Below are 12,078 nucleotides of genomic sequence, written 5' to 3'. Positions count from 1 at the left end.
AGAACACCTGCTGTATTTTAATATATGAAAACCAAACCCATTCTTGAATCTATTCTTAAATAGATTCGTACCCCCCAGGCACTGGAGCAGCACTAGAAGGTTCCTCCTGGGCCGGGAGCACAGCACAGGGACCCAGACCCGGGGAGGATCACATGTAATATAATCATTGAGGATTCAGAGTGAAACAAAATAGGAGGAAACAATACCCAGGAGGAGAAGCGAACCAAAATTCTGTTTTCCCACTGTGCCTTTTAGGGAAGTTTTCAATAAACATTAGAGGAACGTTGTCCCATTACCACGAGATATTTGGATCTCAGTGAAATAACACGGTTCACTGCTGGCACGTGCATTGTACGGAAGGCATGGAGTTGAGAAAGGAATTAATTAGCTTTGCCAGTGGTGTTTTCCAGGCTCGGACAAACTGCTGCTGCAGGTCACTGCTATTCCCCTCTGCGCTGAGCTACCCACTGCTACAAAGGCACAAACAAAAAGCGAGCTCACACATGCAGCAAACAATTTTAAACAAATTTCTATAGAGCAGAAGGCGTACACGCAAGGGCGCTCCCAACTCAAAAACCTAAAACACGTTAGCACAATAAACAACCAGAAGCAGGAGGAAGCTCAACGGCGCAAAAGATAACTGTGCGACGAGCTTTGCTTTGGCTCTAATACACTCGCACAGGCTCGGCGGCGGACCCCGCGGGATGCCCTCAGCCCGTCCGTGCCCGCCGCCCTCACGCCCGACCCGCGCCCCGCGGGCTCCGCCGCGGCCGGACTCGGCCCGCCGTCACGCGCCCCCGCGGGGCGGGCCTCGCCTCCGCCGCGGGCCAATCACCGCCCCGCTCTGCGCGGCCCCTCCCGCCGCCGGCCAATGGGGCGCTGCCCCGGCTGGCGGGGGGCGGTGGGCGCGCGGCCGTTGGGTTCCGGCGGCCCCGCCCCGGGGGCGGCTCCCGGCGCGCCCGGCCCGGCCCAGGCGGCGGCGGCGGCGGCGGCGATGTGGATGTGGAGCCGGGGCGAGCGGAGCCGTGGGTAGACCGAGCTGAGCAGAACTGAGCCGAGCCGCGCCGAGCCGCGCTCGCCCGGGAGGCCCGGCCGCAGGTATGAGCCGCAGCCCCGCGGGGATCCAGAGGCTGGCGGGGGTCGCGGCGAGGCGCTCCAAGCCGCCCGCGGGGCTGTGCTGTACCGTGCCGTGCCGTGCCGGGGGACTCCTCGCGGGAGGGGTGTCCGGGCGGGCAGGGGATGCGGCAGGTGCCGGGCTGAGGGCGCTCGGTGCGGGCGCTGCGGGGGGGGCCCTGTTCCAAGATGGCCCCCGCCCCCCGTCCCCGGGAGCCCCCCGGGAGCCGCGGGGGCCGCTCCCCCGCCCCGGGGCTCCCCTGCGGGGGCGGCTCCGTGCGGGGAGCGCTGGGTCCCGGAGCCCCCCCGCGGGCGGTCCCGGCCGGGCGGCAGCGGGCGGGGGAGCTCACGGCGGATCTAATCACGGCGAGTGCCTCGGCCGTGCCCGGCTTTTAAAACCTGCCGGGCTGCCGGGATTCGTTGCGCAGAGCTCGCTCTGGCGAGTAATGGATGTGGCTGAGCCATTAAGGGACACCGCGCTGCGCAGCCGGGCTCTGGAGACCTATCAACTGCGATTTATGGGGCATCGGGGCCGGGAGGCGTTTTTATGAATTGGCTGATAATAACTTAATTCACCTGTGGAGCCAGCTCCTGTTAATGCCTACATTTAATCTGTGTGGAGCAGTAAACAGTGTTATTAATCTGCCGTGTTGCGTGTGGGGAAACGTGGATGATGATGTTTGATGTAAGAGCTGGGAAGAGCAGCAGGCGCCTTTGCATGCTGCTTGTGTGCTTTCACCTTTGAATTCCTAGCTTCGTTTTATTCAATACGTATTTATAACAAGCTGCCTTTCAGCATTTCCAGAGCTTTTTCATTGATTTGATTTCTTAAAACAGCTCACCGTGTCTTTGCCTTTCCTTCCCTCTAAATAAACTGTAAATAAACTGCAGGGGCAGTAGCTTTCAGTGGCCGTAGAATCGTCAAGGTTGGAAGAGACCTTTAAGATCATCAAGTCTAACCATCAACCCAGCACGACCACAGTAACCCTCAAACCACTAAACCATATCACCCAGCATCCGAGTTCTTCCTTTTGAAGAAGACTGAACAGTCAGGACAGTGCTGCTCAGCATTGTTAGACCTCGTGGCAGTCTTCAGTAGCTGAATTCAGAATTTGTTTATTACGGTTAGGGTTTTTGTATGAGGTTGAGAGTTCTTATTTTAAGTTTACTTAGATCAAGAGCCCCATTTTAATGAGGCATTTGTTTTGTAGGTGTTAATTTTAAAATACAGTAATTAGAATTTTGGTATGAGGTATTTATTGCCCTTCAGGTCTCTTTTATGGAGGGATCTTTACATCTTGGACATATTTATAGAAATATTTTACTTAATTTACAACTAGGTTATTCACTTACTGAAAGTATTGTTTGCTCTTAATTGATGTGAATGATCAAATCTATAATCTGACTTGGAATTAGCATTAGGATTTTGCTAGATGTTACTGTTTGGATTGAGTAAGGTTTTTTGTATTCAGGATGTGTGATTGCATGTGGCTTCTAAAAACTGTCTTAAAGCAACAGTTAATTTAAGGTTTGGGATTTAATCTTGTAGAGCTAGGAAATGAGTAAATGAGAATCATCAGTTTCAACTGTGCCTGCTTATTCATCTGTATGGAAAGGAGTAAGGCAGTAATGTAAATGGTGATAAGTTGATTTAAATGATTTCAGACATCAAATAGCTTTGGACTTTATTGTGGATGTGTTTATATTTACATGTGTACACTTAAAAGGAGACAGAGGAAGTCCCAGAGCTGCCAATTGCTGTCAACTGGCAAAGTACACCAAGGAAGGATTGTTTTATGTTTACTCTGTTCCTGTTCTCTTCTTCAGCCATTCACTAGCAGTCCTTGTTAGAAACAGGATACTGTGTCAGACGGACCTTGAACCTGAGTTAATATTGCATTTTCGTGTTTGTAATAAAATGTTTTCTGTGTAGTAACATGCCATTAGGAATTTGAATTGGGCAGGTGTCGGACCTGTAAGTTTTTAAGAGTGCATTTTAAAAGTCAATACTAGGTGCAGGGAAAGCAGGCTAACTTATTTGCAGTGTTAACATTTTTAGACATCCCAGCTCCTGATAGGAAATGGTCACAAGTACGTTTCTAAGTGGCAGCTTCCAGTCCTTTCCCGAGTGCCCTGTGGCAGCACTGTGCTTCTCACGAAGATGTTGTTGTTCAATCTGCTGCAACTCCCGTCTGTTCTTATGATGTTGCAATGTTGCCCTTCACTGAAACTCCAACCTTAGTTCTGCTTTCCTGGACTGAATCTCCTGTTTTTGTGTTGCAAGCACCTGGGCCACCTGTGAGCCTTTCATTTATCTCTAGCGTATGGAAGGGAGCAGAAGGGACCTATAAAAACTTGTTCAGTCACATCTTCCCTCTAAACTGGTTCTTCTGCATTAAGCTTTACTGTGGAACTTGTATGATAATAAGTAAAAGCAGGAAAAAAAATCCAGTCTTGCTGCTAGCAAAGTGTCTGTTAGTTGTCTTCCAGAGTGTCTTTTGGAAAGTTGTTGCAGTGAGTTAAGCACATTTCATCATGTAGAACTACGTGAATTATGTGTAGGAGTCATGAAAGCTTCCCGCATAGTTGTGCTAATGCAGTTTAATTCCAGCCTATGGTGTATATACTCTTTCTGACCTCATCTCCTGAAAAGTTTTCATCCTAGTTGCTGCTGGGTTTTGTTCATTAAGGAGAAGATGCAGTGTACTAAACTGTCCCTTCCTAATTTTAGTCTTATAGTATAATAAGTATAATAATATAGCCGAATTTATTTATACCCGCTTTCTGTGGATTGTAGGCATTTATATCACAAGTGATATTGCAATTATCTAACACATTGCCTTGCCCTGGATTACAGAAATAGAGAGACATGGAGCAAACATTACTTAATACACTTCAAATAACTTTTACACTGCAGTGTCCCTAACATTCCTTGACAGCTCAGATCATTAACTCTATCCCATTCATGTTGGCTGTATGGCAGGTCTGAGAACAGATCTGATGCCACCTTTTTATATCTTACTGAACCGTTTTTGAGCTTTACCATGAAGTATTCATTAAAAGCCTTTGACAAGTGAGTTTCCAAAGACAGCAATAAATACTAGATACATTGACATGCTCTTTATTTTAGCTAGCAGTCTTGCATTTAGGGGAAAACCAGCAGAAAGCAAAAATAAGGCATGTCTGAATATGCACAAAACTTTACCTAGGTGCTCTTGAATATCTGTGTTCATTATGCTTAGCTACCAAAGAACACCACTTGGATTTTCCCCCACTTTGGTAGGCTAACAGATTTCCATGTGTTCTTAAGCAGTGGCATCAAGCAGACTGGCCTTCGGGACTCCAGGTTTTGTCCTGAAAATGGTTTGTCAATCTTCATTATGAATCATGGCTGGAACCAACCTTACCTCCCAGTTGCAAGCTCCAGAGAAAAGATGAGCTGCTAATATATAAGGATTTCCAGTATATTTAATCCTTTGCCAAATGTTGGTGTGCACAGCAAGTAATGATCTGGATGTTACTGCTGGCTTTAAAAGCAGAGTGATTAGTTATCAAGAAGCAAAGAATTGAACATCTTTACTATAAGCATGAAGTCAAGAGGTGTTTTCAATATGGACCCATTAAGTGCAGTGGTAGAAGACTTACACCTAAAATTTTGTTCCAGAACTTGCGTATTGTTCACATATAAAATGGGATCATGTGTTTGAAGTCTTAAAGATGTTTATATGTTAGATAAAGCTTACTGGTACCTATTTTGAAATAATTATTTTGCTTAATTATTACTTTAAGACCAAGTTATCTGGGACAGATCTGGGGGGCAGAAGAGATATGAAACTTGAAATCCTCTTTCCCCTGCAGCTTAAATAAGTCTCTTGGCTTTTCTCATTTCTGCAGGGCTTTGTAGAGTGACAGTTGTTGGAAAGTTAGCTATTTCAAACTTACTCTCCTAACATTTAGAATTAAAAAAGTGAAAATATGTAGTATTTCCAACACTGACTAGAACTAGTGCCATATTACTATTAGCCTTTCTTTTTTCTTTCAGGCTCCATAGATTCTCAGCTTCGTAATCTGGAAAATGCATATCTTAAGCCCCTGTTTGAAGTGAAGACAGTCCATCCAGGTAAGACTACCTTATGATGACTCTTGCTCATTGTTTTCTGATACTGGACTAAGCTGTTGCTTGTTTTCTACAGTCTTGAACAATGTGTGGGTTAGTATTAAAGACCAAGAATAATTTTAATATCACGCTTAGTATCAATAAATAAAGCTGTGAAACCATGTTGTACCATTATTTGGTTTAAGAATTGTGTGTCGTCTAATTGTGTGTTTATTGTCTTTTAGAGAAAACCTCTTTTTTGAGTCAAGAATGACTAAGTTTTCTTGTTATTTCATCACATATGATAGAAGTTTTGAAAAAAGAGGAAAGTATTGCAAGTACAGCCAATGGTCAGTGACAGCCTTCTACAAAACATGTTGCATTATAAATTATGTAACAAGTTTAGGTGTAGAGTAAAACTGCTTCAGAGCTACTAATTGTGGCTCAGAACATGGAAATGTACACATCCACTTATATTAAGAGCACAGAAAACCTTTATTGCATCCATAATGTATTGTTTGGTGGATTGAGCTTGGCTTTAGCAAATGAAGCTGTTCCAAGAGGAACAATGTAGTTTCAGATATGAAATGCAGAGCTGCTGTTTCACAGACAATATGCCATGAGTGCTATTTAAAGAAACAGACTTGACTTTGCTAATTACACATAGGAGAGTGAAGTATATTTATTTCACACATTACACGATGGCTGAATCAGAAGCTTCAACTGGCAGATGGAGAGGAGAGAGGTTTTTTGTGTTTTTAGAAAACACCTTGCAAGTTCAGCTGATGGAAAGCCTTACTTTTTTATCTCAGTTAAGAAGAGCTGCAAAACCAGAACTGATCTAAAGAAATAGTCTTGAATTTCTTTGTAGAGGTTTGACAGATACAGTAATGAAGGCTTTCAGTGGCTTAACAGATACTGAGATAGAGGTTTTCAGTGAATAGCTGTTCATGAGCAGTTAATTATCTCATTGTAATCTGGGTCATTTGGGAAGCTACGAACACAGTTAACTTTTGTGTTAGGATTGCATTCTGAGTGAAATGTGTGGAAGGGGGAACGCTGAAGCTGCTTCATCTTGAAACTAGCAAGGCTAGAGAAGTGATCAAAATCAACTTCTGAATGAGCAGCTTGCTCTCTTGTTAAGGTGAATGAAGGCTAAAGCCTAACGAGGCTTTGAAATCTCTGCTCTATGTCAAATCTAAAAATCCTTGCTCCTCCCCTAATGCTTTCCCGGCTACCAGCCCAAGGCAGTTACTGCTGCTCCCACCAGGACAAACAGCAGCCCTTTGTTAGCTGCCTTGCCTGGGGCACACCCTATTCTCGCTTTGCTGCTGCTCTCTTGCCATCTGGGGATCCGAGAGACCCTGAAAGGAGCCTTTTGCTGCCTAATCTCCGGGGTTAATTGATTAAGTCTGGTATTACCTCCAGTACACTTACGTATAGCTGACCTGTAACTTCAGTCCCACCTACTGAAGTTCTAGCATTTAATTTCCTGTGGGGAAAGGAACATCCAGTCTGTACCACAGAGCTGTTGGAGGCTTCTTATTCAAAGACTGGTTACTTTTCCAAAGATGCAGATCTGTGGCTTTAACAACATCAACATTATATGTGCTATAAACTTTGCCTTGGTATTAAGAGGACACTACAAGTACTATAGCGCAGCAAGTCTGACAGTGCCCTGGTTGAGCTGCTTCGAAAGCTTGTTGAGTGTTTGAAATGTGATACAGACAGTGACTTGGAGCACCTTCCAGCTGCCTTGACCAGTCTGAGCAAGGGTATCGAAATGGCAAATAAACCTCAGAGGATAAAACTGTGAATGGCATGCTTTGAGCCAAGTGCTGAAGAGTGCCTTCAGTCCCTCATCTGACTGCCGTGAGAGTCATGTGTCTGGGTCGTGGGACCTGGAACAGGTCTGCCAGGACACCCTGGGTGCTTCCCAGGGAGGACTGTCCAGCTTCAAGAAATCTTGGTAGTTAAAATGGAGAGCAAAAGTCATGTGCAGCAGCCGAGTACTGAGGCAAGACAGAAGTCAGTCAGCTGGCAAACACATTTTTGGGTCAAGTGTAGAAAAGACAGATGTTTTCCTTTGTTTAGAACCATGGCTACTGCTAGCAAATGCAGTGTAGTGCTGTTGCAGTTTCCCTCTGTTCATTCCTGCTGAAAGATACTTCTTCTAGTGGATGGTGGGCATGCTGGCACCCAGACTGGAGGAGAAATTGTCACTGGAAATAGCAGATTTCTGGACTGCTGCAGTGGAGGAAAATGTCTTCCTGGGCAGTTAAATGTGCAAAGTTCTGCTGTGAGTGCCACAAAGGGAAGGATTCACAAGGCAGTTACTGGAGGAAATGGGAGTCAAAGGACCAGACTGACAACTGGAAAAAAGTTGATAACTTTATTATGCCAGCTGTAAAGGCTTTTGTTTCCCAGAAGCTGCAGAAACTGTTTTCTAACACTGTACTGTATTAAATATTATTTTACTGCCTGATTTCATGACATAGGCATTTATTGACATACTGACATATTATGCATTTCATGACATATGCAATAAAGATAATTAAGATTCCTTCTCATTAGGGCTTTTTATTGAACTTGTTCACATTGTTATGTGAAGACTGTTAAGTACCTTCATTTCAAAATGAAAAAATCTTGGAATGGGAATAGAAGGATGTTAGAAACCAACACAGAAATTTGTCTAAAAAGAAGAATCTTTAGCTGACATGGCTGTGGAGGAAGAGTTTAAATATTTTTGGTACAGAAGGTTTTATAGCAGAGTTGTAAAACTTTTTTTTCCTAATACATGATATAAAAAGTAATGTGCAGACGTTAATATAACAAATATTTGAATTTTGGTAAAAACCAGACCCATATGTTCCACACAGCATAAGAGTCTATATGATACCTGTAAGGAAAGGTTTGCAAACTCAGGAACCTCTTCTCACAGTAGAACCTGGCTGATCTCCTAATTACATGTAATAAGTCATAGAATACCAAGAAAACTTAAGAAACTTTACCAAATGCTCTTTTTCTTTTCAAATTTGGAGAAGAGTTGTGTGGGATGTGTGTGGTCCAAATCATTACTGCTTGGTTTATCATCACCATAACTGACTGAAAAAAGTGCAGAGAAACATAATAACCAACATCTGTAATATGAAGATGGGTAATCTCAACCCAGTAACTCTATACCAGTGGTTCACTTCTGGCTCAACAACCCAAAGGTGGTGTTAGATTTTTCTTACGGTTCAGAATTAAAACATCCCCTAGGGAAGACAGATGTAGGAAAATTCTCTCTTTAACTGCTCTATGAGTAGAGGCAGACAGCAGTTGTAACACAATGTTTAATTCTGTAGCTTTGTTGTGTAGGTGGACATATGTAATCCATGATGGCTGTTGAGTAAATGCCTCTTCATTAATGTTGAATTTCCATTTTACTCTCCAGACTTTCACCTTTATCACACTATTTAGTGGGTTCTGGCTAGTGGTTTTGACTTGCTGTGGGTGATAGCAAATCTGAAAGAAAATGGGGCATTTCTTTATTCAAGGACTGAGCTCACCATTTTAAGTGCTGCTAACTTACATCAGGGAGTTAAATGTCCCACCTTATTAGATCACTTATTCTGTCTTCTCTAAAGCTTTCATCTAGCTTTGATATAGCATTAATATTTAAAATGCATGTATCAGTTCAACAGACACATGCATTACTTACCAAAACACTGCAGCTTATTAAAACAAACTTGCTGTCATCACAGGTAAAAGTCTCTAGACTGACACATAGTGCCAGCAGGTGCGTGGTACATTTTCACAGGCTGGTCAGTTGGGATGGTGGTGGAGGAAAACTTCAGGAGGAAAAAACAGAAGTTGTGGATGCCCCATCCCTGGCAGTGTTCAAGGCCAGGTTGGATGAGGCTTTAGACAGCCTGGTCTAGTGGGAGGTGTCTGTGCCCATGGCAGTGGGGTTGGAAATAGGTGATCTTTAAAGTCCCTTTCAACCCAAACCATTCTATGATTCTGATGGTAAAAAACCACCATCTTGATAATACGAATGGAGTACCTGCAGGTTCCTGAAAAGAAAACATGCATGCACATTAACATGGTCTAACACACCACGGGAACAGGGAATTGTTGAGTAACTGGACATTCTGTGGCTGTTCAATTTACATAAACAGTTTCTAGTATGTCAGGGCAGCTACATGTTTTAATTGAGATTTCTTACATTCGCCCACATTGTGAAGTTCTAAATAATAAGTTTAGTTCAGTCGTCCAAAAGCAAATCTCATCTTATGTGTGATATCTTAGACGCTGACATTTGTTTAGCTGCTAGTTTGCAGCTCTTAAAGTCCTTCATCAGTGGAATAAAAATAAGAGTGTGTCCTTTCTCCCGTGCCTGCACAGGGATGGTTGGAGCTGCTGTGGTGTCTGCAGAATTCCAGCACGTGTTGCTCCTGGCTCCCAGTCTACACTGACTGTGTCCTCACTGCAGAGGCCAAAAGTCTTCATACCCTGTCTTTGTAGGGTTGCTTCTCATTCACTGGCTGCCCAAATTCAGATGCTGATTTTCCTTATATTTAGGTGTGCACTTGAGAGGTCAGCGAGCAAAGAACTAACCTTTCCCTTTCTGCCCTCTAATTCATATGGGCCTTATGACCTATGTGCTGGCCATCACACATGACTGAAAGGCATGCTGTTACCTTCTTCCTCTTTCAAGCAGAGTTTGGTTTTGATTCTGCCTTAATAAAGGTTAATGTTTCTCTACTGTTGTTCCTTATATAATTTCCTGAATAATGGAAATTACTCAGGAGAATGTGTATTTTCCTCTGTATGTATTTTGCTGCCTTTAGAAAGAAACAGATTTCTCCATAGTTCTTGGAATGCTTTCTAGAGACCTTAAATGATATATTGTTCTGAATTAGTAAGTAATAATACGACCTTTTCTTCTCAAAAACTCATTCTTGAGTGGTATGCCAAGATGTTATCTCCCTGCTTGAATGCTTGACTAGAGACAAGAGATTTGATACAGGGCGTGTGTGACAGGCATACATAGCCTGCCTCCCCGACACAGAAGTAAGAACGTGCCACAGCCTGACCGAAAGCCTCACATGGAGTTACCTTGTGCTGAATGTTGCGGTGTTTTTTACTATGTTACAATGGGCAAGGTAATCCAAAATCTAATGTTTACGTGTTGCAGATACACTCACAAATCTAGAAATTAGAAGTTACAAACACATGAGAAGCTACAAATTTTCTCTTCGTTGGATGTTTTTCTCTTCTTTGGATGTTTTTGTGCATGAACTCTTCCTCATATGCAAATATACTATATATGAAACTTCTTTCATAAAGTATGTACTCAAGTCCAAGGCAGCCCTCACTGCAAGGAGAATGAATGTGTGTGGGTAGGTGTGTGCATCTGCAGCTGTTACCAAGAGAAACATTTGACCTTGAGCTTCAGATAATTGTTGCAGCAAACCTCTCTCACTAATGAGTCTTCCCCACCACCCTTGGCAGCAAAACTTTTCTCAGGCCAAAGAAAAAGAGCAAGAAGAATGATGAGGCGAAGTAGGGAAGGTGCTTGCCATTCTTTTAATAGAATCAGCACATTTCAGGAAAAATTCTTTCTGAACGTCTATTGGAAGGGAACAGAGTAGTGGTACTGTACCCCTGGAAATAGTAAACTAAAGGAAAAGCTCATCTAATCCACTGGATCCTACAGGAATCTTGTAACAAAAGAGTAAAAAAGCCTCTTTCTAAGGAGTCAAGGGATGAGCTATTTGGGTCACCAAGAAAGTAAGTGGCTTCAGATCTCACATGAATTGATGTAAAGGTACCTCTGTCTGTGTCAGTGATTCCCAGTCAGTTGCACTGTCACGGGGCACAGGATTTGTTCTGTTTCCTTTTCTTTGTTAGACAATACTGAAGAGAGAACAAACAGTATTGTCAGACCGGCTTGGACTTCTTGTAATAGTTCCTTACGTGATGCTGAGACCTTTCTTCCATGGGGCTCAACGAGGCTGTGCTCTGGCAGTCAAGCTGAGGCAGGTTTCTTTCTCTCTTGCTAGTGTCTTATCAGAGGGTTCCTGATCTGACTTTTTTTCGTGGGAGTCTTTGGCTTGTGACTTGGAATGGGATTGTACCAGCTCTTAGAATGTCCTGTGTAGTTCTATACATTTGGAATTAAATATAATCGAAGGAAAAAACCCTTGCTAATAAAAACTGCAACTTTGTGTGTGACTTTATCAGCCTGAGACTTAGCATAAACAACTACACCTGAGATCCAGATTTTGTACATAGGAATCCCCTGAGTCGTATTTCCAAGACACTATTTCAGAAAGTATTGTTTCAAAATAATATACTTAAAAATGGTTGTGCTACTTGGGACATAGGATTCTTTTGCTGTTATTACAGTGACATAGCAAAATCATTCAGGCTGGAAACCAGCCAGGGGTGAGTGTAGGAGAGTCATCAGAATACCTGACAGGGAAGTCTGTAAATTGTCTGTTAGTGCAGCTTGGAAGAAGCATAAGACACAAAGTGAGTGCGTTTTGAGATGGGTGCAGTTCTTAACAGCTGTGTGAGTGCTTTAATTTAGTTCTTTGTAGACAGCTTTTCCTTTTGTATGCTCTGCAGTGCTTAGAGTTTTTCTGAAGGGTTCCATTTGTCTTTTTTAGTACTTAGCTAAGGTAAGGGCCTTTTGTGATACAAAATATTCTTGCTAACTTCATTCCAGTTTAAGGTAAGTTTGTGCAAAAATGAATTACATTTCAAACAGTTTTTTGCTTTGTTTACAATTCTTTATGATTTTGTCATATGTAGAGGAATGAAAAACAGATCAAGTAGATATCATCCTACAGTTTATCTGCTTTTGTGTCAGACTGCTG

At 43.0% G+C, this 12,078-nt stretch overlaps 1 protein-coding gene across 2 annotated transcripts in view; it reads left to right on the top strand.

The window, feature by feature from the left end:
• Nucleotides 1-960: 960 nt before the first annotated feature.
• Nucleotides 961-12,078, top strand: part of MPP7 (MAGUK p55 scaffold protein 7) — a 149,567-nt gene continuing 138,449 nt past the window's right edge. For both annotated transcript variants that reach the window (XM_050311413.1, XM_050311405.1), the window contains exons 1-2: nt 961-1,098; nt 5,156-5,233. The gene's annotated coding sequence lies outside the window, so the exon portion shown is untranslated. The remainder of the gene's footprint in view (nt 1,099-5,155; nt 5,234-12,078) is intronic.

The sequence above is a fragment of the Myiozetetes cayanensis genome, unplaced genomic scaffold (genome assembly GCF_022539395.1).
Source record: "Myiozetetes cayanensis isolate MyiCay16 unplaced genomic scaffold, myiCay2020 scf1, whole genome shotgun sequence".
Taxonomy (NCBI): domain Eukaryota; kingdom Metazoa; phylum Chordata; class Aves; order Passeriformes; family Tyrannidae; genus Myiozetetes; species Myiozetetes cayanensis.
Note: the sequence above shows the minus strand (reverse complement) of the source record. Positions and strands in the feature narration are given on the sequence as shown.